Raw genomic sequence first — 24,281 nt, forward strand, 5'->3', positions numbered from 1 at the left:
CTCTCTCAGAACTGAGCATGTGGAGAGACGTTCGTTCATCTAGCACAAAGGGAACGGGTTGCAGGAGAATCTTTTACTCTGGATTCCCAGTCTGTTTCCTAGTGCCGGTTTGAAGTACCTGCAGTTTTCACTGTAAAACCGAGTTGGAGCTTGTACCTCCACATATATTTGTAACGAGTGGGGTTTGCCACTGAAAAGAAACATTGTGTTCCCAACAAGCTAGTTGAAGGACGGCTTTCACACACACTTATCTCTCAGAACTGAGCATGTGGAGAGACGTTCGTTCATCTAGCACAAAGGGAACCGGTTGCAGGAGAAACTTTTACTCTGGTTTCTCAGTCTGCTTCCTAGTGCCGGTTTGAAGTTCCTGCAGTTTTCACTTAAAACCGAGTTGGAGCTAGTACCTTCCCATATATATGTATGGAGTGGAGTTGGAAACTGTAAAGAAAATTTGTGTTCCCAACAATCTAGTTGAACGACGGCTTTCACACACACTTATCTCTCAGAACTGAGCATGTGGAGAGACGTTTGTTCATCTAGCACAAAGGGAACCGGTTGCAGGAGAAACTTTTACTCTGGCTTCTCAGTCTGTTTCCTAGTGCCGGTTTGAAGTTCCTGCAGTTTTCACTGTAAAACCGATTTGGAGCTAGTACCTTCCCATATATATGTATGGAGTGGAGTTTGCCACTGAAAAGAAACTTTGTGTTCCCAACAAGCTAGTTGAAGGACGGCTTTCACACACACTTATCTCTCAGAACTGAGCATGTGGAGAGACGTTCGTTCATCTAGCACAAAGGGAACGGGTTGCAGGAGAAACTTTTACTCTGGATTCCCAGTCTGTTTCCTAGTGCCGGTTTGAAGTTCCTGCAGTTTTCACTGTAAAACCGAGTTGGAGCTAGTACCTCCACATATATTTGTAACGAGTGGGGTTTACCACTGAAAAGAAACTTTGTGTTCCCAACAAGCTAGTTGAAGGACGGCTTTCACACACACTTATCTCTCAGAACTGAGCATGTGGAGAGACGTTCGTTCATCTAGCACAAAGGGAACGGGTTGCAGGAGAAACTTTTACTCTGGTTTCTCAGTCTGTTTCCTAGTGCCGGTTTGAAGTTCCTGCTGTTTTCACTGTAAAACCGAGTTGGAGCTAGTACCTTCCCATATATATGTATGGAGTGGAGTTTGCCACTGAAAAGAAACTTTGTGTTCCCAACAAGCTAGTTGAAGGACGGCTTTCACACACACTTATCTCTCAGAATTGAGCATGTGGAGAGACGTTCGTTCATCTAGCACAAAGGGAACGGGTTGCAGGAAATACTTTTACTCTGGTTTCTCAGTCTGTTTCCTAGTGCCTGTTTGAAGTTCCTGCAGTTTTCACTTAAAACCGAGTTGGAGCTAGTACCTTCCCATATATATGTATGGAGTGGAGTTGGAAACTGAAAAGAAACTTTGTGTTCTCAAAAAGCTAGTTGAAGGACGGCTTTCACACACACTTATCTCTCAGAACTGAGCATGTGGAGAGACGTTCGTTCATCTAGCACAAAGGGAACCGGTTGCAGCAGAAACTTTTACTCTGGTTTCTCAGTCTGTTTCCTAGTGCCGGTTTGAAGTTCCTGCAGTTTTCACTGTAAAACCGAGTTGGAGCTAGTACCTTCCCATATATATGTATGGAGTGGAGTTTGCCACTGAAAAGAAACTTTGTGTTCCCAACAAGCTAGTTGAAGGACGGCTTTCACACACACTTATCTCACAGAACTGAGCATGTGGAGAGACGTTCGTTCATCTAGCACAAAGGGAACCAGTTGCAGGAGAAACTTGTACTCTGGTTTCTCAGTCTGCTTCCTAGTGCCGGTTTGAAGTTCCTGCAGTTTTCACTGTAAAACCGAGTTGGAGCTTGTACCTCCACATATATTTGTAACGAGTGGGGTTTGCCACTGAAAAGAAACATTGTGTTCCCAACAAGCTAGTTGAAGGACGGCTTTCACACACACTTATCTCTCAGAACTGAGCATGTGGAGAGACGTTCGTTCATCTAGCACAAAGGGAACGGGTTGCAGGAGAAACTTTTACTCTGATTTCTCAGTCTGTTTCCTAGTGCCGGTTTGAAGTTCCTGCAGTTTTCACTGTAAAACCGAGTTGGAGCTAGTACTTTCCCATATATATGTATGCAGGGGAGTTTGAAACTGAAAAGAAACTTTGTGTTCCCAACAAGTTAGTTGAAGGACGGCTTTCACAGACACTTATCTCTCAGAACTGAGCATGTGGAGAGACGTTCGTTCATCTAGCACAAAGGGAACGGGTTGCAGGAGAAACTTTTACTCTGGATTCTCAGTCTGTTTCCTAGTGCCGGTTTGAAGTTCCTGCAGTTTTCACTTAAAACCGAGTTGGAGCTAGTACCTTCCCATATATATGTATGGAGTGGAGTTGGAAACTGAAAAGAAACTTTGTGTTCCCAAAAAGCTAGTTGAAGGACGGCTTTCACACACACTTTTCTCTCAGAACTGAGCATGTGGAGAGACGTTCGTTCATCTAGCACAAAGGGAACCGGTTGCAGGAGAAACTTTTACTCTGGTTTCTCAGTCTGTTTCCTAGTGCCGGTTTGAAGTTCCTGCAGTTTTCACTGTAAAACCGAGTTGGAGCTAGTACCTTCCCATATATATGTATGGAGTGGAGTTTGCCACTGAAAAGAAACTTTGTGTTCCCAACAAGCTAGTTGAAGGACGGCTTTCACACACACTTATCTCACAGAACTGAGCATGTGGAGAGACGTTCGTTCATCTAGCACAAAGGGAACCAGTTGCAGGAGAAACTTTTACTCTGGTTTCTCAGTCTGCTTCCTAGTGCCAGTTTGAAGTTCCTGCAGTTTTCACTTAAAACCGAGTTGGAGCTAGTACCTTCCCATATATATGTATGGAGTGGAGTTGGAAACTGTAAAGAAAATTTGTGTTCCCAACAAGCTAGTTGAACGACGGCTTTCACACACACTTATCTCTCAGAACTGAGCATGTGGAGAGACGTTTGTTCATCTAGCACAAAGGGAACCGGTTGCAGGAGAAACTTTTACTCTGGTTTCTCAGTCTGTTTCCTAGTGCCGGTTTGAAGTTCCTGCAGTTTTCACTGTAAAACCGAGTTGGAGCTCGTACCTTCCCATATATATGTATGCAGTGGAGTTTGCAACTGAAAAGAATCTTTGTGTTCCCAACAGGCTAGTTGAAGGACGGCTTTCACACACACTTATCTCTCAGAACTGAGCATGTGGAGAGACGTTCGTTCATCTAGCACAAAGGGAACGGGTTGCAGGAGAAACTTTTACTCTGGTTTCTCAGTCTGTTTCCTAATGCCGGTTTGAAGTTCCTGCAGTTTTCACTGTAAAACCGAGTTGGAGCTAGTACCTTCCCATATATATGTATGGAGTGGAGTTTGCCACTGAAAAGAAACTTTGTGTTCCCAACAAGCTAGTTGAAGGACGGCTTTCACACACACTTCTCTCTCAGAACTGAGCATGTGGAGAGACGTTCGTTCATCTAGCACAAAGGGAACGGGTTGCAGGAGAATCTTTTACTCTGGATTCCCAGTCTGTTTCCTAGTGCCGGTTTGAAGTACCTGCAGTTTTCACTGTAAAACCGAGTTGGAGCTTGTACCTCCACATATATTTGTAACGAGTGGGGTTTGCCACTGAAAAGAAACATTGTGTTCCCAACAAGCTAGTTGAAGGACGGCTTTCACACACACTTATCTCTCAGAACTGAGCATGTGGAGAGACGTTCGTTCATCTAGCACAAAGGGAACCGGTTGCAGGAGAAACTTTTACTCTGGTTTCTCAGTCTGCTTCCTAGTGCCGGTTTGAAGTTCCTGCAGTTTTCACTTAAAACCGAGTTGGAGCTAGTACCTTCCCATATATATGTATGGAGTGGAGTTGGAAACTGTAAAGAAAATTTGTGTTCCCAACAAGCTAGTTGAACGACGGCTTTCACACACACTTATATCTCAGAACTGAGCATGTGGAGAGACGTTTGTTCATCTAGCACAAAGGGAACCGGTTGCAGGAGAAACTTTTACTCTGGTTTCTCAGTCTGTTTCCTAGGGCCGGTTTGAAGTTCCTGCAGTTTTCACTGTAAAACCGAGTTGGAGCTAGTACCTTCCCATATATATGTATGCAGTTGAGTTTACAACTGAAAAGAATCTTTGTGTTCCCAACAGGCTAGTTGAAGGACGGCTTTCACACACACTTATCTCTCAGAACTGAGCATGTGGAGAGACGTTCGTTCATCTAGCACAAAGGGAACGGTTTGCATGAGAAACTTTTACTCTGGTTTCTCAGTCTGTTTCCTAATGCCTGTTTGAAGTTCCTGCAGTTTTCACTGTAAAACCGAGTTGGAGCTAGTACCTTCCCATATATATGTATGGAGTGGAGTTTGCCACTGAAAAGAAACTTTGTGTTCCCAACAAGCTAGTTGAAGGACGGCTTTCACACACACGTATCTCTCAGAACTGAGCATGTGGAGAGACGTTCGTTCATCCAGCACAAAGGGAACGGGTTGCAGGAGAATCTTTTACTCTGGATTCCCAGTCTGTTTCCTAGTGCCGGTTTGAAGTTCCTGCAGTTTTCACTGTAAAACCGAGTTGGAGCTAGTACTTTCCCATATATATGTATGGAGTGGAGTTGGAAACTGAAAAGAAACTTTGTGTTCCCAAAAAGCTAGTTGAAGGACGGCTTTCACACACACTTATCTCTCAGAACTGAGCATGTGGAGAGACGTTCGTTCATCTAGCACAAAGGGAACGGGTTGCAGGAGAAACTTTTACTCTGGATTCTCAGTCTGTTTCCTAGTGCCGGTTTGAAGTTCCTGCAGTTTTCACTGTAAAACCGAGTTGGAGCTAGTACCTTCCCATATATATGTATGGAGTGGAGTTTGCCACTGAAAAGAAACTTTGTGTTCCCAACAAGCTAGTTGAAGGACGGCTTTCACACACACTTATCTCACATAACTGAGCATGTGGAGAGACGTTCGTTCATCTAGCACAAAGGGAACCAGTTGCAGGAGAAACTTTTACTCTGGTTTCTCAGTCTGCTTCCTAGTGCCGGTTTGAAGTTCCTGCAGTTTTCACTTAAAACCGAGTTGGAGCTAGTACCTTCCCATATATATGTATGGAGTGGAGTTGGAAACTGTAAAGAAAATTTGTGTTCCCAACCAGCTAGTTGAACGACGGCTTTCACACAAACTTATCTCTCAGAACTGAGCATGTGGAGAGACGTTTGTTCATCTAGCACAAAGGAAACCGGTTGCAGGAGAAACTTTTACTCTGGTTTCTCAGTCTGTTTCCTAGTGACGGTTTGAAGTTCCTGCAGTTTTCACTGTAAAACCGAGTTGGAGCTAGTACCTACCCATATATATGTATGCAGTGGAGTTTGCAACTGAAAAGAATCTTTGTGTTCCCAACAGGCTAGTTGAAGGACGGCTTTCACACACACTTATCTCTCAGAACTGAGCATGTGGAGAGACGTTCGTTCATCTAGCACAAAGGGAACGGGTTGCAGGAGAAACTTTTACTCTGGTTTCTCAGTCTGTTTCCTAATGCCGGTTTGAAGTTCCTGCAGTTTTCACTGTAAAACCGAGTTGGAGCAAGTACCTTCCCATATATATGTATGGAGTGGAGTTTGCCACTGAAAAGAAACTTTGTGTTCCCAACAAGCTAGTTGAAGGACGGCTTTCACACACACTTCTCTCTCAGAACTGAGCATGTGGAGAGACGTTCGTTCATCTAGCACAAATGGAACGGGTTGCAGGAGAATCTTTTACTCTGGATTCCCAGTCTGTTTCCTAGTGCCGGTTTGAAGTTCCTGCAGTTTTCACTGTAAAACCGAGTTGGAGCTTGTACCTCCACATATATTTGTAACGAGTGGGGTTTGCCACTGAAAAGAAACATTGTGTTCCCAACAAGCTAGTTGAAGGACGGCTTTCACACACACTTATCTCACATAACTGAGCATGTGGAGAGACGTTCGTTCATCTAGCACAAAGGGAACCAGTTGCAGGAGAAACTTTTTCTCTGGTTTCTCAGTCTGCTTCCTAGTGCCGGTTTGAAGTTCCTGCAGTTTTCACTTAAAACCGAGTTGGAGCTAGTACCTTCCCATATATATGTATGGAGTGGAGTTGGAAACTGTAAAGAAAATTTGTGTTCCCAACCAGCTAGTTGAACGACGGCTTTCACACAAACTTATCTCTCAGAACTGAGCATGTGGAGAGACGTTTGTTCATCTAGCACAAAGGGAACCGGTTGCAGGAGAAACTTTTACTCTGGTTTCTCAGTCTGTTTCCTAGTGACGGTTTGAAGTTCCTGCAGTTTTCACTGTAAAACCGAGTTGGAGCTAGTACCTACCCATATATATGTATGCAGTGGAGTTTGCAACTGAAAAGAATCTTTGTGTTCCCAACAGGCTAGTTGAAGGACGGCTTTCACACACACTTATCTCTCAGAACTGAGCATGTGGAGAGACGTTCGTTCATCTAGCACAAAGGGAACGGGTTGCAGGAGAAACTTTTACTCTGGTTTCTCAGTCTGTTTCCTAATGCCGGTTTGAAGTTCCTGCAGTTTTCACTGTAAAACCGAGTTGGAGCAAGTACCTTCCCATATATATGTATGGAGTGGAGTTTGCCACTGAAAAGAAACTTTGTGTTCCCAACAAGCTAGTTGAAGGACGGCTTTCACACACACTTCTCTCTCAGAACTGAGCATGTGGAGAGACGTTCGTTCATCTAGCACAAAGGGAACGGGTTGCAGGAGAATCTTTTACTCTGGATTCCCAGTCTGTTTCCTAGTGCCGGTTTGAAGTTCCTGCAGTTTTCACTGTAAAACCGAGTTGGAGCTTGTACCTCCACATATATTTGTAACGAGTGGGGTTTGCCACTGAAAAGAAACATTGTGTTCCCAACAAGCTAGTTGAAGGACGGCTTTCACACACACTTATCTCTCAGAACTGAGCATGTGGAGAGACGTTTGTTCATCTAGCACAAAGGGAACCAGTTGCAGGAGAAACTTTTACTCTGGTTTCTCAGTCTGCTTCCTAGTGCCGGTTTGAAGTTCCTGCAGTTTTCACTTAAAACCGAGTTGGAGCTAGTACCTTCCCATATATATGTATGGAGTGGAGTTGGAAACTGTAAAGAAAATTTGTGTTCCCAACAAGCTAGTTGAACGACGGCTTTCACACAAACTTATCTCTCAGAACTGAGCATGTGGAGAGACGTTTGTTCATCTAGCACAAAGGGAACCGATTGCAGGAGAAACTTTTACTCTGGTTTCTCAGTCTGTTTCCTAGTGCCGGTTTGAAGTTCCTGCAGTTTTCACTGTAAAACCGAGTTGGAGCTAGTACCTTCCCATATATATGTATGCAGTGGAGTTTGCAACTGAAAAGAATCTTTGTGTTCCCAACAGGCTAGTTGAAGGACGGCTTTCACACACACTTATCTCTCAGAACTGAGCATGTGGAGAGACGTTCGTTCATCTAGCACAAAGGGAACGGGTTGCAGGAGAAACTTTTACTCTGGTTTCTCAGTCTGTTTCCTAATGCCGGTTTGAAGTTCCTGCAGTTTTCACTGTAAAACCGATTTGGAGCTAGTACCTTCCCGTATATATGTATGGAGTGGAGTTTGCCACTGAAAAGAAACTTTGTGTTCCCAACAAGCTAGTTGAAGGACGGCTTTCACACACACTTATCTCTCAGAACTGAGCATGTGGAGAGACGTTCGTTCATCTAGCACAAAGGGAACGGGTTGCAGGAGAATCTTTTACTCTGGATTCTCAGTCTGTTTCCTAGTGCCGGTTTGAAGTTCCTGCAGTTTTCACTGTAAAACCGAGTTGGAGCTAGTACCTCCACATATATTTGTAACGAGTGGGGTTTGCCACTGAAAAGAAACTTTGTGTTCCCAACAAGCTAGTTGAAGGACGGCTTTCACACACACTTATCTCTCAGAACTGAGCATGTGGAGAGACGTTCGTTCATCTAGCACAAAGGGAACGGGTTGCAGGAGAAACTTTTACTCTGGTTTCTCAGTCTGTTTCCTAGTGCCGGTTTGAAGTTCCTGCAGTTTTCACTGTAAAACCGAGTTGGAGCTAGTACCTTCCCATATATATGTATGGAGTGGAGTTTGCCACTGAAAAGAAACTTTGTGTTCCCAACAAGCTAGTTGAAGGACGGCTTTCACACACACTTATCTCTCAGAATTGAGCATGTGGAGAGACGTTCGTTCATCTAGCACAAAGGGAACGGGTTGCAGGAAATACTTTTACTCTGGTTTCTCAGTCTGTTTCCTAGTGCCTGTTTGAAGTTCCTGCAGTTTTCACTTAAAACCGAGTTGGAGCTAGTACCTTCCCATATATATGTATGGAGTGGAGTTGGAAACTGAAAAGAAACTTTGTGTTCCCAAAAAGCTAGTTGAAGGACGGCTTTCACACACACTTATCTCTCAGAACTGAGCATGTGGAGAGACGTTCGTTCATCTAGCACAAAGGGAACCGGTTGCAGCAGAAACTTTTACTCTGGTTTCTCAGTCTGTTTCCTAGTGCCGGTTTGAAGTTCCTGCAGTTTTCACTGTAAAACCGAGTTGGAGTTAGTACCTTCCCATATATATGTATGGAGTGGAGTTTGCCAATGAAAAGAAACTTTGTGTTCCCAACAAGCTAGTTGAAGGACGGCTTTCACACACACTTATCTCACAGAACTGAGCATGTGGAGAGACGTTCGTTCATCTAGCACAAAGGGAACCAGTTGCAGGAGAAACTTTTACTCTGGTTTCTCAGTCTGCTTCCTAGTGCTGGTTTGAAGTTCCTGCAGTTTTCACTTAAAACCGAGTTGGAGCTAGTACCTTCCCATATATATGTATGGAGTGGAGTTGGAAACTGTAAAGAAAATTTGTGTTCCCAACAAGCTAGTTGAACGAAGGCTTTCACACACACTTATCTCTCAGAACTGAGCATGTGGAGAGACGTTTGTTCATCTAGCACAAAGGGAACCGGTTGCAGGAGAAACTTTTACTCTGGTTTCTCAGTCTGTTTCCTAGTTCCGGTTTGAAGTTCCTGCAGTTTTCAGTGTAAAACCGAGTTGGAGTTAGTACCTTCCCATATATATGTATGCAGAGGAGTTTGCAACTGAAAAGAATCTTTGTGTTCCCAACAGGCTAGTTGAAGGACGGCTTTCACACACACTTATCTCTCAGAACTGAGCATGTGGAGAGACGTTCGTTCATCTAGCACAAAGGGAACGGGTTGCAGGAGAAACTTTTACTCTGGTTTCTCAGTCTGTTTCCTAATGCCGGTTTGAAGTTCCTGCAGTTTTCACTGTAAAACCGAGTTGGAGCTAGTACCTTCCCATATATATGTATGGAGTGGAGTTTGCCACTGAAAAGAAACTTTGTGTTCCCAACAAGCTAGTTGAAGGACGGCTTTCACACACACTTCTCTCTCAGAACTGAGCATGTGGAGAGACGTTCGTTCATCTAGCACAAAGGGAACGGGTTGCAGGAGAAACTTTTACTCTGGTTTTTCAGTCTGTTTCCTAATGCCGGTTTGAAGTTCCTGCAGTTTTCACTGTAAAACCGAGTTGGAGCTAGTACCTTCCCATATATATGTATGGAGTGGAGTTTGCCACTGAAAAGAAGCTTTGTGTTCCCAACAAGCTAGTTGAAGGACGGCTTTCACACACACTTCTCTCTCAGAACTGAGCATGTGGAGAGACGTTCGTTCATCTAGCACAAAGGGAACGGGTTGCAGGAGAATCTTTTACTCTGGATTCCCAGTCTGTTTCCTAGTGCCGGTTTGAAGTTCCTGCAGTTTTCACTGTAAAACCGAGTTGGAGCTTGTACCTCCACATATATTTGTAACGAGTGGGGTTTGCCACTGAAAAGAAACATTGTGTTCCCAACAAGCTAGTTGAAGGACGGCTTTCACACACACTTATCTCTCAGAACTGAGCATGTGGAGAGACGTTCGTTCATCTAGCACAAAGGGAACCACTTGCAGGAGAAACTTTTACTCTGGTTTCTCAGTCTGCTTCCTAGTGCCGGTTTGATGTTCCTGCAGTTTTCACTTAAAACCGAGTTGGAGCTAGTACCTTCCCATATATATGTATGGAGTGGAGTTGGAAACTGTAAAGAAAATTTGTGTTCCCAACAAGCTAGTTGAACGACGGCTTTCACACACACTTATCTCTCAGAACTGAGCATGTGGAGAGACGTTTGTTCATCTAGCACAAAGGGAACCGGTTGCAGGAGAAACTTTTACTCTGGTTTCTCAGTCTGTTTCCTAGTGCCGGTTTGAAGTTCCTGCAGTTTTCACTGTAAAACCGAGTTGGAGCTAGTACCTTCCCATATATATGTATGCAGTGGAGTTTGCAACTGAAAAGAATCTTTGTGTTCCCAACAGGCTAGTTGAAGGACGGCTTTCACACACACTTATCTCTCAGAACTGAGCATGTGGAGAGACGTTCGTTCATCTAGCACAAAGGGAACGGGTTGCAGGAGAAACTTTTACTCTGGTTTCTCAGTCTGTTTCCTAATGCCGGTTTGAAGTTCCTGCAGTTTTCACTGTAAAACCGATTTGGAGCTAGTACCTTCCCGTATATATGTATGGAGTGGAGTTTGCCACTGAAAAGAAACTTTGTGTTCCCAACAAGCTAGTTGAAGTACGGCTTTCACACACATTTATCTCTCAGAACTGAGCATGTGGAGAGACGTTCGTTCATCTAGCACAAAGGGAACGGGTTGCAGGAGAATCTTTTACTCTGGATTCTCAGTCTGTTTCCTAGTGCCGGTTTGAAGTTCCTGCAGTTTTCACTGTAAAACCGAGTTGGAGCTAGTACCTCCACTTATATTTGTAACGAGTGGGGTTTGCCACTGAAAAGAAACTTTGTGTTCCCAACAAGCTAGTTGAAGAACGGCTTTCACACACACTTATCTCTCAGAACTGAGCATGTGGAGAGACGTTCGTTCATCTAGCACAAAGGGAACGGGTTGCAGGAGAAACTTTTACTCTGGTTTCTCAGTCTGTTTCCTAGTGCCGGTTTGAAGTTCCTGCAGTTTTCACTGTAAAACCGAGTTGGAGCTAGTACCTTCCCATATATATGTATGGAGTGGAGTTTGCCACTGAAAAGAAACTTTGTGTTCCCAACAAGCTAGTTGAAGGACGGCTTTCACACACACTTATCTCTCAGAATTGAGCATGTGGAGAGACGTTCGTTCATCTAGCACAAAGGGAACGGGTTGCAGGAAATACTTTTACTCTGGTTTCTCAGTCTGTTTCCTAGTGCCTGTTTGAAGTTCCTGCAGTTTTCACTTAAAACCGAGTTGGAGCTAGTACCTTCCCATATATATGTATGGAGTGGAGTTGGAAACTGAAAAGAAACTTTGTGTTCCCAAAAAGCTATTTGATGGACGGCTTTCACACACACTTATCTCTCAGAACTGAGCATGTGGAGAGACGTTCGTTCATCTAGCACAAAGGGAACCGGTTTCAGCAGAAACTTTTACTCTGGTTTCTCAGTCTGTTTCCTAGTGCCGGTTTGAAGTTCCTGCAGTTTTCACTGTAAAACCGAGTTGGAGCTAGTACCTTCCCATATATATGTATGGAGTGGAGTTTGCCACTGAAAAGAAACTTTGTGTTCCCAACAAGCTAGTTGAAGGACGGCTTTCACACACACTTATCTCACAGAACTGAGCATGTGGAGAGACGTTCGTTCATCTAGCACAAAGGGAACCAGTTGCAGGAGAAACTTTTACTCTGGTTTCTCAGTCTGCTTCCTAGTGCCGGTTTGAAGTTCCTGCAGTTTTCACTTAAAACCGAGTTGGAGCTAGTACCTTCCCATATATATGTATGGAGTGGAGTTGGAAACTGTAAAGAAAATTTGTGTTCCCAACAAGCTAGTTGAACGACGGCTTTCACACACACTTATCTCTCAGAACTGAGCATGTGGAGAGACGTTTGTTCATCTAGCACAAAGGGAACCGGTTGCAGGAGAAACTTTTACTCTGGTTTCTCAGTCTGTTTCCTAGTTCCGGTTTGAAGTTCCTGCAGTTTTCACTGTAAAACCGAGTTGGAGCTAGTACCTTCCCATATATATGTATGCAGTGGAGTTTGCAACTGAAAAGAATCTTTGTGTTCCCAACAGGCTAGTTGAAGGACGGCTTTCACACACACTTATCTCTCAGAACTGAGCATGTGGAGAGACGTTCGTTCATCTAGCACAAAGGGAACGGGTTGCAGGAGAAACTTTTACTCTGGTTTCTCAGTCTGTTTCCTAATGCCGGTTTGAAGTTCCTGCAGTTTTCACTGTAAAACCGAGTTGGAGCTAGTACCTTCCCATATATATGTATGGAGTGGAGTTTGCCACTGAAAAGAAACTTTGTGTTCCCAACAAGCTAGTTGAAGGACGGCTTTCACACACACTTCTCTCTCAGAACTGAGCATGTGGAGAGACGTTCGTTCATCTAGCACAAAGGGAACGGGTTGCAGGAGAAACTTTTACTCTGGTTTTTCAGTCTGTTTCCTAATGCCGGTTTGAAGTTCCTGCAGTTTTCACTGTAAAACCGAGTTGGAGCTAGTACCTTCCCATATATATGTATGGAGTGGAGTTTGCCACTGAAAAGAAGCTTTGTGTTCCCAACAAGCTAGTTGAAGGACGGCTTTCACACACACTTCTCTATCAGAACTGAGCATGTGGAGAGACGTTCGTTCATCTAGCACAAAGGGAACGGGTTGCAGGAGAATCTTTTACTCTGGATTCCCAGTCTGTTTCCTAGTGCCGGTTTGAAGTTCCTGCAGTTTTCACTGTAAAACCGAGTTGGAGCTTGTACCTCCACATATATTTGTAACGATTGGGGTTTGCCACTGAAAAGAAACATTGTGTTCCCAACAAGCTAGTTGAAGGACGGCTTTCACACTCACTTATCTCTCAGAACTGAGCATGTGGAGAGACGTTCGTTCATCTAGCACAAAGGGAACCAGTTGCAGGAGAAACTTTTACTCTGGTTTCTCAGTCTGCTTCCTAGTGCCGGTTTGAAGTTCCTGCAGTTTTCACTTAAAACCGAGTTGGAGCTAGTACCTTCCCATATATATGTATGGAGTGGAGTTGGAAACTGTAAAGAAACTTTGTGTTCCCAACAAGCTAGTTGAACGACGGCTTTCACACACACTTATCTCTCAGAAATGAGCATGTGGAGAGACGTTCGTTCATCTAGCACAAAGGGAACGGGTTGCAGGAGAAACTTTTACTCTGATTTCTCAGTATGTTTCCTAGTGCCGGTTTGAAGTTCCTGCAGTTTTCACTGTAAAACAGAGTTGGAGCTAGTACCTTCCCATATATATGTATGCAGTGGAGTTTGAAACTGAAAAGAAACTTTGTGTTCCCAACAAGTTAGTTGAAGGACGGCTTTCACAGACACTTATCTCTCAGACCTGAGCATGTGGAGAGGCGTTCGTTCATCTAGCACAAATGGAGCGGGTTGCAGGAGAAACTTTTTCTCTGGATTCTCAGTCTGTTTCCTAGTGCCGGTTTGAAGTTCCTGCAGTTTTCACTGTAAATCCGAGTTGGAGCTAGTGCCTTCCCATATATATGTATGGAGTGGAGTTTGCAACTGAAAAGAAACTTTGTGTTCCCAACAAGCTAGTTGAAGGACGGCTTTCACACACACTTATCTCTCAGAACTGAGGATGTGGAGAGACGTTCGTTCATCTAGCACAAATGGAACGGGTTGCAGGAGAAACTTTTACTCTGGTTTCTTAGTCTGTTTCCTAGTGCCGGATTTAACTTCCTGCAGTTTTCACTTTAAAACCGAGTTGGAGCTAGTACCTTCCCATATATATGTATGGAGTGGAGTTTGCCACTGAAAAGAAACTTTGTGTTCCCAACAAGCTAGTTGAAGGATGGCTTTCACACACAATTATCTCTCAGAACTGAGCATGTGGAGAGACGTTCGTTCATCTAGCACAAAGGGAATTGGTTGCAGGAGAATCTTTTACTCTGGATTCTCAGTCTGTTTCCTAGTGCCGGTTTGAAGTTCCTGCAGTTTTCACTGTAAAACCGAGTTGGAGCTAGTACCTTCCCATATATATGTATGGAGTGGAGTTTGCCACTGAAAAGAAACTTTGTGTTCCCAACAAGCTAGTTGAAGGACGGCTTTCACACACACTTATCTCACAGAACTGAGCATGTGGAGAAGCGTTCGTTCATCTAGCACAAAGGGAATGGGTTGCAGGAGAATCTTTTACTCTGGATTCTCAGTCTGTTGCCTAGTGCCGGTTAGAAGTTCCTGCAGTTTTCACTGTAAAACCGAGTTGGAGCTAGTACCTTCCCATATATATGTATGGAGTGGAGTTTGCCACTGAAAAGAAACTTTGTGTTCCCAACAAGCTAGTTGAAGGACGGCTTTCACTCACAATTATCTCTCAGAACTGAGCATGTGGAAAGACGTTCGTTCATCTAGCACAAAGGGAACGGGTTGTAGGAGAAACTTTTACTCTGGTTTCTCAGTCTGTTTCCTAGTGCCGGTTTGAAGTTCCTGCAGTTTTCACTTAAAACCGAGTTGCAGCTAGTACCTTCCCATATATATGTATGGAGTGGAGTTTGCCACTGAAAAGAAACTTTGTGTTCCCAACAAGCTAGTTGAAGGACGGCTTTCACACACACTTATCTCTTAGAACTGAGCATGTGGAGAGACATTCGTTCATCTAGCACAAAGGGAACGGGTTGCAGGAGAAACTTTTACTCTGGTTTCTCAGTCTGTTTCCTAGTGCCGGTTTAAAGTTCCTGCAGTTTTCACTGTAAAACCGAGTTGGAGCTAGTACCTTCCCATATATATGTATGGAGTGGAGTTTGCCACTGAAAAGAAACTTTGTGTTCCCAACAAGCTAGTTGAAGGACGGCTTTCACACACACTTATCTCTCAGAACTGAGCATGTGGAGAGATGTTCGTTCATCTAGCACAAAAGGAACGGGTTGCAGGAGAATCTTTTACTCTGGATTCTCAGTCTGTTTCCTAGTGCCGGTTTGAAATTCCTGCAGTTTTCACTGTAAAACCGAGTTGAAGCTAGTACCTCCACATATATTTGTAACGAGTGGGGTTTGCCACTGAAAAGAAACTTTGTGTTCCCAACAAGCTAGTTGAAGGACGGCTTTCACACACACTTATCTCTCAGAACTGAGCATGTGGAGAGACGTTCCTTCATCTAGCACAAAGGAAACGGGTTGCAGGAGAAACTTTTACTCTGGTTTCTCAGTCTGTTTCCTAGTGCCGGTTTGAAGTTCCTGCAGTTTTCACTGTAAAACCGAGTTGGAGCTAGTACCTTCCCATATATATGTATGGAGTGGAGTTTGCCACTGAAAAGAAACTTTGTGTTCCCAACAATCTAGTTGAAGGACGGCTTTCACACACACTTATCTCTCAGAATTGAGCATGTGGAGAGACGTTCGTTCATCTAGCACAAAGGGAACGTGTTGCAGGAAATACTTTTACTCTGCTTTCTCAGTCTGTTTCCTAGTGCCGGTTTGAAGTTCCTGCAGTTTTCACTTAAAACCGAGTTGGAGCTAGTACCTTCCCATATATATGTATGGAGTGGAGTTGGAAATTGAAAAGAAACTTTGTGTTCCCAAAAAGCTATTTGAAGGACGGCTTTCACACACACTTATCTCTCAGAACTGAGCATGTGGAGAGACGTTCGTTCATCTAGCACAAAGGGAACCGGTTGCAAGAGAAACTTTTACTCTGGTTTCTCAGTCTGTTTCCTAGTGCCGGTTTGAAGTTCCTGCAGTTTTCACTGTAAAACCGAGTTGGAGCTAGTACCTTCCCATATATATGTATTGAGTGGATTTTGCCACTGAAAAGAAACTTTGTGTTCCCAACAAGCTAGTTGAAGGACGGCTTTCACACACACTTATCTCACAGAACTGAGCATGTGGAGAGACGTTCGTTCATCTAGCACAAAGGAACCAGTTGCAGGAGAAACTTTTACTCAGGTTTCTCAGTCTGCTTCCTAGTGCCGGTTTGAATTTCCTGCAGTTTTCACTTAAAACCGAGTTGGAGCAAGTACCTTCCCATATATATGTATGGAATGGAGTTGGAAACTGTAAAGAAAATTTGTGTTCCCAACAAGCTAGTTGAACTACGGCTTTCACACACACTTATCTCTCAGAACTGAGCATGTGGAGAGACGTTTGTTCATCTAGCACAAAGGGAACCGGTTGCAGGAGAAACTTTTACTCTGGTTTCTCAGTCTGTTTCCTAGTGCTGGTTTGAAGTTCCTGCAGTTTTCACTGTAAAACCGAGTTGGAGCTAGTACCTTCCCATATATATGTATGCAGTGGAGTTTGCAACTGAAAAGAATCTTTGTGTTCCCAACAGGCTAGTTGAAGGACGGCTTTCACACACACTTATCTCTCAGAACTGAGCATGTGGAGAGACGTTCGTTCATCTAGCACAAAGGGAACGGGTTGCAGGAGAAACTTTTACTCTGGTTTCTCAGTCTGTTTCCTAATGCCGGTTTGAAGTTCCTGCAGTTTTCACTGTAAAACCGAGTTGGAGCTAGTACCTTCCCATATATATGTATGGAGTGGAGTTTGCCACTGAAAAGAAACTTTGTGTTCCCAACAAGCTAGTTGAAGGACGGCTTTCACACACACTTCTCTCTCAGAACTGAGCATGTGGAGAGACGTTCGTTCATCTAGCACAAAGGGAACGGGTTGCAGGAGAATCTTATACTCTGGATTCCCAGTCTGTTTCCTAGTGCCGGTTTAAAGTTCCTGCAGTTTTCACTGTAAAACCGAGTTGGAGCTTGTACATCCACATATATTTGTAACGAGTGGGGTTTGCCACTGAAAAGAAACATTGTGTTCCCAACAAGCTAGTTGAAGGACGGCTTTCACACACACTTATCTCTCAGAACTGAGCATGTGGAGAGACGTTCGTTCATCTAGCACAAAGGGAACGGTTTGCAGGAGAAACTTTTACTCTGATTTCTCAGTCTGTTTCCTAGTGCCGGTTTGAAGTTCCTGCAGTTTTCACTGTAAAACCGAGTTGGAGCTAGTACCTTCCCATATATATGTATGCAGTGGAGTTTGAAACTGAAAAGAAACTTTGTGTTCCCAACAAGTTAGTTGAAGGACGGCTTTCACAGACACTTATCTCTCAGAACTGAGCATGTGGAGAGGCGTTCGTTCATCTAGCACAAATGGAACGGGTTGCAGGAGAAACTTTTACTCTGGATTCTCAGTCTGTTTCCTAGTGCCGGTTTGAAGTTCCTGCAGTTTTCACTGTAAAACCGAGTTGGAGCTAGTACCTTCCCATATATATGTATGGAGTGGAGTTTGCCACTGAAAAGAAACTTTGTGTTCCCAACAAGCTAGTTGAAGGACGGCTTTCACACACACTTATCTCTCAGAACTGAGCATGTGGAGAGATGTTCGTTCATCTAGCACAAAGGGAACGGGTTGCAGGAGAATCTTTACTCTGGATTCTCAGTCTGTTTCCTAGTGCCGGTTTGAATTTCCTGCAGTTTTCACTGTAAAACCGAGTTGGAGCTAGTACCTCCACATATATTTGTAACGAGTGGGGTTTGCCACTGAAAAGAAACTTTGTGTTCCCAACAAGCTAGTTGAAGTACGGCTTTCACACACACTTATCTCTCAGAACTGAGCATGTGGAGAGACGTTCCTTCATCTAGCACAAAGGAAACGGGTTGCAGGAGAAACTTTTACTCTGGTTTCTCAGTCTGTTTCCTAGTGCCGGTTTGAAGTTCCTGCAGTTTTCACTGTAAAACCGAGTTGGAGCTAGTACCTTCCCATATATATGTATGGAGTGGAGTTTGCCACTGAAAAGAAACTTTGTGTTCCCAACAAGCTAGTTGAAGGACGGCTTTCACACACACTTATCTCTCAGAATTGAGCATGTGGAGAGACGTTCGTTCATCTAGCACAAAGGGAACGTGTTGCAGGAAATACTTTTACTCTGCTTTCTCAGTCTGTTTCCTAGTGCCGGTTTGAAGTTCCTGCAGTTTTCACTTAAAACCGAGTTGGAGCTAGTACCTTCCCATATATATGTATGGAGTGGAGTTGGAAATTGAAAAGAAACTTTGTGTTCCCAAAAAGCTAGTTGAAGGACGGCTTTCACACACACTTATCTCTCAGAACTGAGCATGTGGAGAGACGTTCGTTCATCTAGCACAAAGGGAACCGGTTGCAAGAGAAACTTTTACTCCGGTTTCTCAGTCTGTTTCCTAGTGCCGGTTTGAAGTTCCTGCAGTTTTCACTGTAAAACCGAGTTGGAGCTAGTACCTTCCCATATATATGTATGGAGTGGATTTTGCCACTGAAAAGAAACTTTGTGTTCCCAACAAGCTAGTTGAAGGACGGCTTTCACATACACTTATCTCACAGAACTGAGCATGTGGAGTGACGTTCGTTCATCTAGCACAAAGGAACCAGTTGCAGGAGAAACTTTTACTCAGGTTTCTCAGTCTGCTTCCTAGTGCCGGTTTGAATTTCCTGCAGTTTTCACTTAAAACCGAGTTGGAGCAAGTACCTTCCCATATATATGTATGGAGTGGAGTTGGAAACTGTAAAGAAAATTTGTGTTCCCAACAAGCTAGTTGAACTACGGCTTTCACACACACTTATCTCTCAGAACTGAGCATGTGGAGAGACGTTTGTTCATCTAGCACAAAGGGAACCGGTGGCAGGAGAAACTTTTACTCTGGTTTCTCAGTCTGTTTCCTAGTGCCGGTTTGAAGTTCCTGCAGTTTTCACTGTAAAACCGAGTTGGAGCTAGTACCTTCCCATATATATGTATGCAGTGGAGTTTGCAACTGAAAAGAATCTTTGTGTTCCCAACAGGCTAGTTGAAGGACGGCTTTCACACACACTTATCTCTCAGAACTGAGCATGTGGAGAGACGTTCGTTCATCTAGCACAAAGGGAACGGGTTGCAGGAGAAACTTTTACTCTGGTTTCTCAGTCTGTTTCCTAATGCCGGTTTGAAGTTCCTGCAGTTTTCACTGTAAAACCGAGTTGGAGCTAGTACCTTCCCATATATATGTATGGAGTGGAGTTTGCCACTGAAAAGAAACTTTGTGTTCCCAACAAGCTAGTTGAAGGACGGCTTTCACACACACTTCTCTCTCAGAACTGAGCATGTGGAGAGACGTTCGTTCATCTAGCACAAAGGGAACGGGTTGCAGGAGAATCTTATACTCTGGATTCCCAGTCTGTTTCCTAGTGCCGGTTTAAAGTTCCTGCAGTGTTCACTGTAAAACCGAGTTGGAGCTTGTACCTCCACATATATTTGTAACGAGTGGGGTTTGCCACTGAAAAGAAACATTGTGTTCCCAACAAGCTAGTTGAAGGACGGCTTTCACACACACTTATCTCTCAGAACTGAGCATGTGGAGAGACGTTCGTTCATCTAGCACAAAGGGAACGGTTTGCAGGAGAAACTTTTACTCTGATTTCTCAGTCTGTTTCCTAGTGCCGGTTTGAAGTTCCTGCAGTTTTCACTGTAAAACCGAGTTGGAGCTAGTACCTTCCCATATATATGTATGCAGTGGAGTTTGAAACTGAAAAGAAACTTTGTGTTCCCAACAAGTTAGTTGAAGGACGGCTTTCACAGACACTTATCTCTCAGAATTGAGCATGTGGAGAGGCGTTCGTTCATCTAGCACAAATGGAACGGGTTGCAGGAGAAACTTTTACTCTGGATTCTCAGTCTGTTTCCTAGTTCCGGTTTGAAGTTCCTGCAGTTTTCACTGTAAAACCGAGTTGGAGCTAGTACCTTCCCATATATATGTATGGAGTGGAGTTTGCCACTGAAAAGAAACTTTGTGTTCCCAACAAGCTAGTTGAAGGATGGCTTTCACACACACTTATCTCTCAGAACTGAGCATGTGGAGAGACGTTCGTTCATCTAGCACAAAGGGAATGGGTTGCAGGAGAATCTTTTACTCTGGATTCTCAGTCTGTTTCCAAGTGCCGGTTTGAATTTCCTGCAGTTTTCACTGTAAAACAGAGTTGGAGCTAGTACCTTCCCATATATATGTATGGAGTGGAGTTTGCCACTGAAAAGAAACTTTGTGTTCCCAACAAGCTAGTTGAAGGAAGGCTTTCACACACACTTATCTCACAGAACTGAGCATGTGGAGAGACGTTCATTCATCTAGCACAAAGGGAACCAGTTGCAGGAGAAACTTTTACTCTGGTTTCTCAGTCTGTTTCCTAGTGCCGGTTTGAAGTTCCTGCAGTTTTCACTTAAAACCGAGTTGGAGCTAGTACATTCCCATATATATGTATGGAGTGGAGTTGGAAACTGTAAAGAAAATTTGTGTTCCCAACAAGCTAGTTGAACGACGGCTTTCACACCCACATATCTCTCAGAACTGAGCATGTGGAGAGACGTTTGTTCATCTAGCACAAAGGGAACCGGTTGCAGGAGAAACTTTTACTCTGGTTTCTCAGTCTGTTTCCTAGTGCCGGTTTGAAGTTCCTGCAGTTTTCACTGTAAAACCGAGTTGGAGCTAGTACCTTCCCATATATATGTATGAAGTGGAGTTTGCAACTGAAAAGAATCTTTGTGTTCCCAACAGGCTAGTTGAAGGACGGCTTTCACACACACTTATCTCTCAGAACTGAGCATGTGGAGAGACGTTCGTTCATCTAGCACAAAGGGAACCTGTTGCAGGAGAATCTTTTACTCTGATTTCTCAGTCTGTTTCCTAGTTCCGGTTTGATGTTCCTGCAGTTTTCACTGTAAAACCGAGTTGGAGCTAGTACCTTCCCATATATATGTATGGAGTGGAGTTTGCCACTGAAAAGAAACTTTGTGTTCCCAACAAGCTAGTTGAATGACGGCTTTCACACACACATATCTCTCAGAACTGAGCATGTGGAGAGACGTTCGTTCATCTAGCACAAATGGAACGGGTTGCAGGAGAAAATTTTACTCTGGTTTCTCAGTCTGTTTCCTAGTGCCGGTTTGAAGTTCCTGCAGTTTTCACTGTAAAACCGAGTTGGAGCTAGTACCTTCCCATATATATGTATGGAGTGGAGTTTGCAACTGAAAAGAAAATTTGTGTTCCCAACAAGATAGTTGAAGGACGGCTTTCACTCACAATTATCTCTCAGAACTGAGCATGTGGAAAGACGTTCGTTCATCTAGCACAAAGGGAACGGGTTGTAGGAGAAACTTTTACTCTGGTTTATCAGTCTGTTTCTAGTGCCGGTTTGAAGTTCCTGCAGTTTTCACTTAAAACCGAGTTGCATCTAGTACCTTCCCATATATATTTATGGAGTGGAGTTTGCCACTGAAAAGAAACTTTGTGTTCCCAACAAGCTAGTTGAAGGACGGCTTTCACACACACTTATCTCTCAGAACTGAGCATGTGGAGAGACGTTCGTTCATCTAGCACAAAGGGAACGGGTTGCAGGAAAACTTTTACTCTGGTTTCTCAGTCTGTTTCCTACTGCCGGTTTAAAGTTCCTGCAGTTTTCACTGTAAAACCGAGTTGCAGCTAGTACCTTCCCATATATATGTATGGAGTGGAGTTTGCCACTGAAAAGAAACTTTGTGTTCCCAACAAGCTAGTTGAAGGACGGCTTTCACACACACTTATCTCTCAGAACTGAGCATGTGGAGAGACGTTCCTTCATCTAGCACAAAGGAAACGGTTTGCAGGAGAAACTTTTACTCTGGTTTCTCAGTCTGTTTCCTAGTGCCGGTTTGAAGTTCCTGCTGTTTTCACTGTAAAACCGAGTTGGAGCTAGTACCTTCCCATATATATGTATGGAGTGGAGTTTGCCACTGAAAAGAAACTTTGTGTTCCCAACAAGCTGGTTGAAGGACGGCTTTCACACACACTTATCTCTCAGAATTGAGCATGTGGAGAGACGTTCGTTCATCTAGCACAAAGGGAACCAGTTGCAGGAGAAACTTTTACTCTGGTTTCTCAGTCTGCTTCCTAGTGCCGGTTTGAAGTTCCTGCAGTTTTCACTTAAAACCGAGTTGGAGCTAGTACCTTCCCATATATATGTATGCAGTGGAGTTTGAAACTGAAAAGAAACTTTGTGTTCCCAACAAGTTAGTTGAAGGACGGCTTTCACAGACACTTATCTCTCAGAACTGAGCATGTGGAGAGACGTTCGTTCATCTAGCACAAATGGAACGGGTTGCAGGAGAAACTTTTACTCTGGATTCTCAGTCTGTTTCCTAGTGCCGGTTTGAAGTTCCTGCAGTTTTCACTGTAAAACTGAGTTGGAGCTAGTACCTTCCCATATATATGTATGGAGTGGAGTTTGCCACTGAAAAGAAACTTTGTGTTCCCAACAAGCTAGTTGAAGGACAGCTTTCACACACACTTATCTCTCAGAACTGAGCATGTGGAGAGACGTTCGTTCATCTAGCACAAAGGGAACGGGTTGCAGGAGAATCTTTTACTCTGGATTCTCAGTCTGTTTCCTAGTGCCGGTTTGAAGTTCCTGCAGTTTTCACTGTAAAACCGAGTTGGAGCTAGTACCTCAACATATATTTGTAATGAGTGGGGTTTACCACTGAAAAGAAACTTTGTGTTCCCAACAAGCTAGTTGAAGGACGGCTTTCACACTCACTTATCTCTCAGAACTGAGCATGTGGAGAGACGTTCCTTCATCTAGAACAAAGGAAACGGGTTGCAGGAGAAACTTTTACTCTGGTTTCTCAGTCTGTTTCCTAGTGCCGGTTTGAAGTTCCTGCAGTTTTCACTGTAAAACCGAGTTGGAGCTAGTACCTTCCCATATATATGTATGGAGTGGAGTTTGCCACTGAAAAGATACTTTGTGTTCCCAACAAGCTGGTTGAAGGACGGCTTTCACACACACTTATCTCTCAGAATTGAGCATGTGGAGAGACGTTCGTTCATCTAGCACAAAGGGAACGGGTTGCAGGAGATACTTTTACTCTGGTTTCTCAGTCTGTTTCCTAGTGCCGGTTTGAAGTTCCTGCAGTTTTCACTTAAAACCGAGTTGGAGCTAGTACCTTCCCATATATATGTATGGAGTGGAGTTGGAAACTGAAAAGAAACTTTGTGTTTCCAAAAAGCTAGGTGAAGGACGGCTTTCACACACACTTATCTCTCAGAACTGAGCATGTGGAGAGACGTTCGTTCATCTAGCACAAAGGGAACCGGTTGCAGGAGAAATTTTTACTCTGGTTTCTCAGTCTGTTTCCTAGTGCCGGTTTGAAGTTCCTGCAGTTTTCACTGTAAAACCGAGTTGGAGCTAGTACCTTCCCATATATATGTATGGAGTGGAGTTTCCAAATGAAAAGAAACTTTGTGTTCCCAACAAGCTAGTTGAAGGACGGCTTTCACACACACTTATCTCACAGAACTGAGCATGTGGAGAGACGTTCGTTCATCTAGCACAAAGGGAACCAGTTGCAGGAGAAACTTTTACTCTGGTTTCTCAGTCTGCTTCCTAGTGCCGGTTTGAAGTTCCTGCAGTTTTCACTTAAAACCGAGTTGGAGCTAGTACCTTCCCATATATATGTATGGAGTGGAGTTGGAAACTGTAAAGAAAATTTGTGTTCCCAACAAGCTTGTTGAACGACGGCTTTCACACACACTTATCTCTCAGAACTGAGCATGTGGAGAGACGTTTGTTCATCTAGCACAAAGGGAACCGGTTGCAGGAGAAACTTTTACTCTGGTTTCTCAGTCTGTTTCCTAGTGCCGGTTTGAAGTTCCTGCAGTTTTCACTGTAAAACCGAGTTGGAGCTAGTACCTTCCCATATATATGTATGCAGTGGAGTTTGCAACTGAAAAGAATCTTTGTGTTCCCAACAGGCTAGTTGAAGGACGGCTTTCACACACACTTATCTCTCAGAACTGAGCATGTGGAGAGACGTTCGTTCATCTAGCACAAAGGGAACGGGTTGCAGGAGAAACTTTTACTCTGGTTTCTCAGTCTGTTTCCTAATGCCGGTTTGAAGTTCCTGCAGTTTTCACTGTAAAACCGAGTTGGAGCTAGTACCTTCCCATATATATGTATGGAGTGGAGTTTGCCACTGAAAAGAAACTTTGTGTTCCCAACAAGCTAGTTGAAGGACGGCTTTCACACACACTTATCCCTCAGAACTGAGCATGCGGAGAGACGTTCGTTCATCTAGCACAAAGGGAACGGGTTGCAGGAGAATCTTTTACTCTGGATTCCCAGTCTGTTTCCTAGTGCCGGTTTCAAGTTCCTGCAGTTTTCACTGTAAAACCGAGTTGTAGCTAGTACC

The sequence above is a fragment of the Camelus dromedarius genome, chromosome 27, assembly GCF_036321535.1.
Source record: "Camelus dromedarius isolate mCamDro1 chromosome 27, mCamDro1.pat, whole genome shotgun sequence".
Taxonomy (NCBI): Eukaryota; Metazoa; Chordata; class Mammalia; order Artiodactyla; family Camelidae; genus Camelus; species Camelus dromedarius.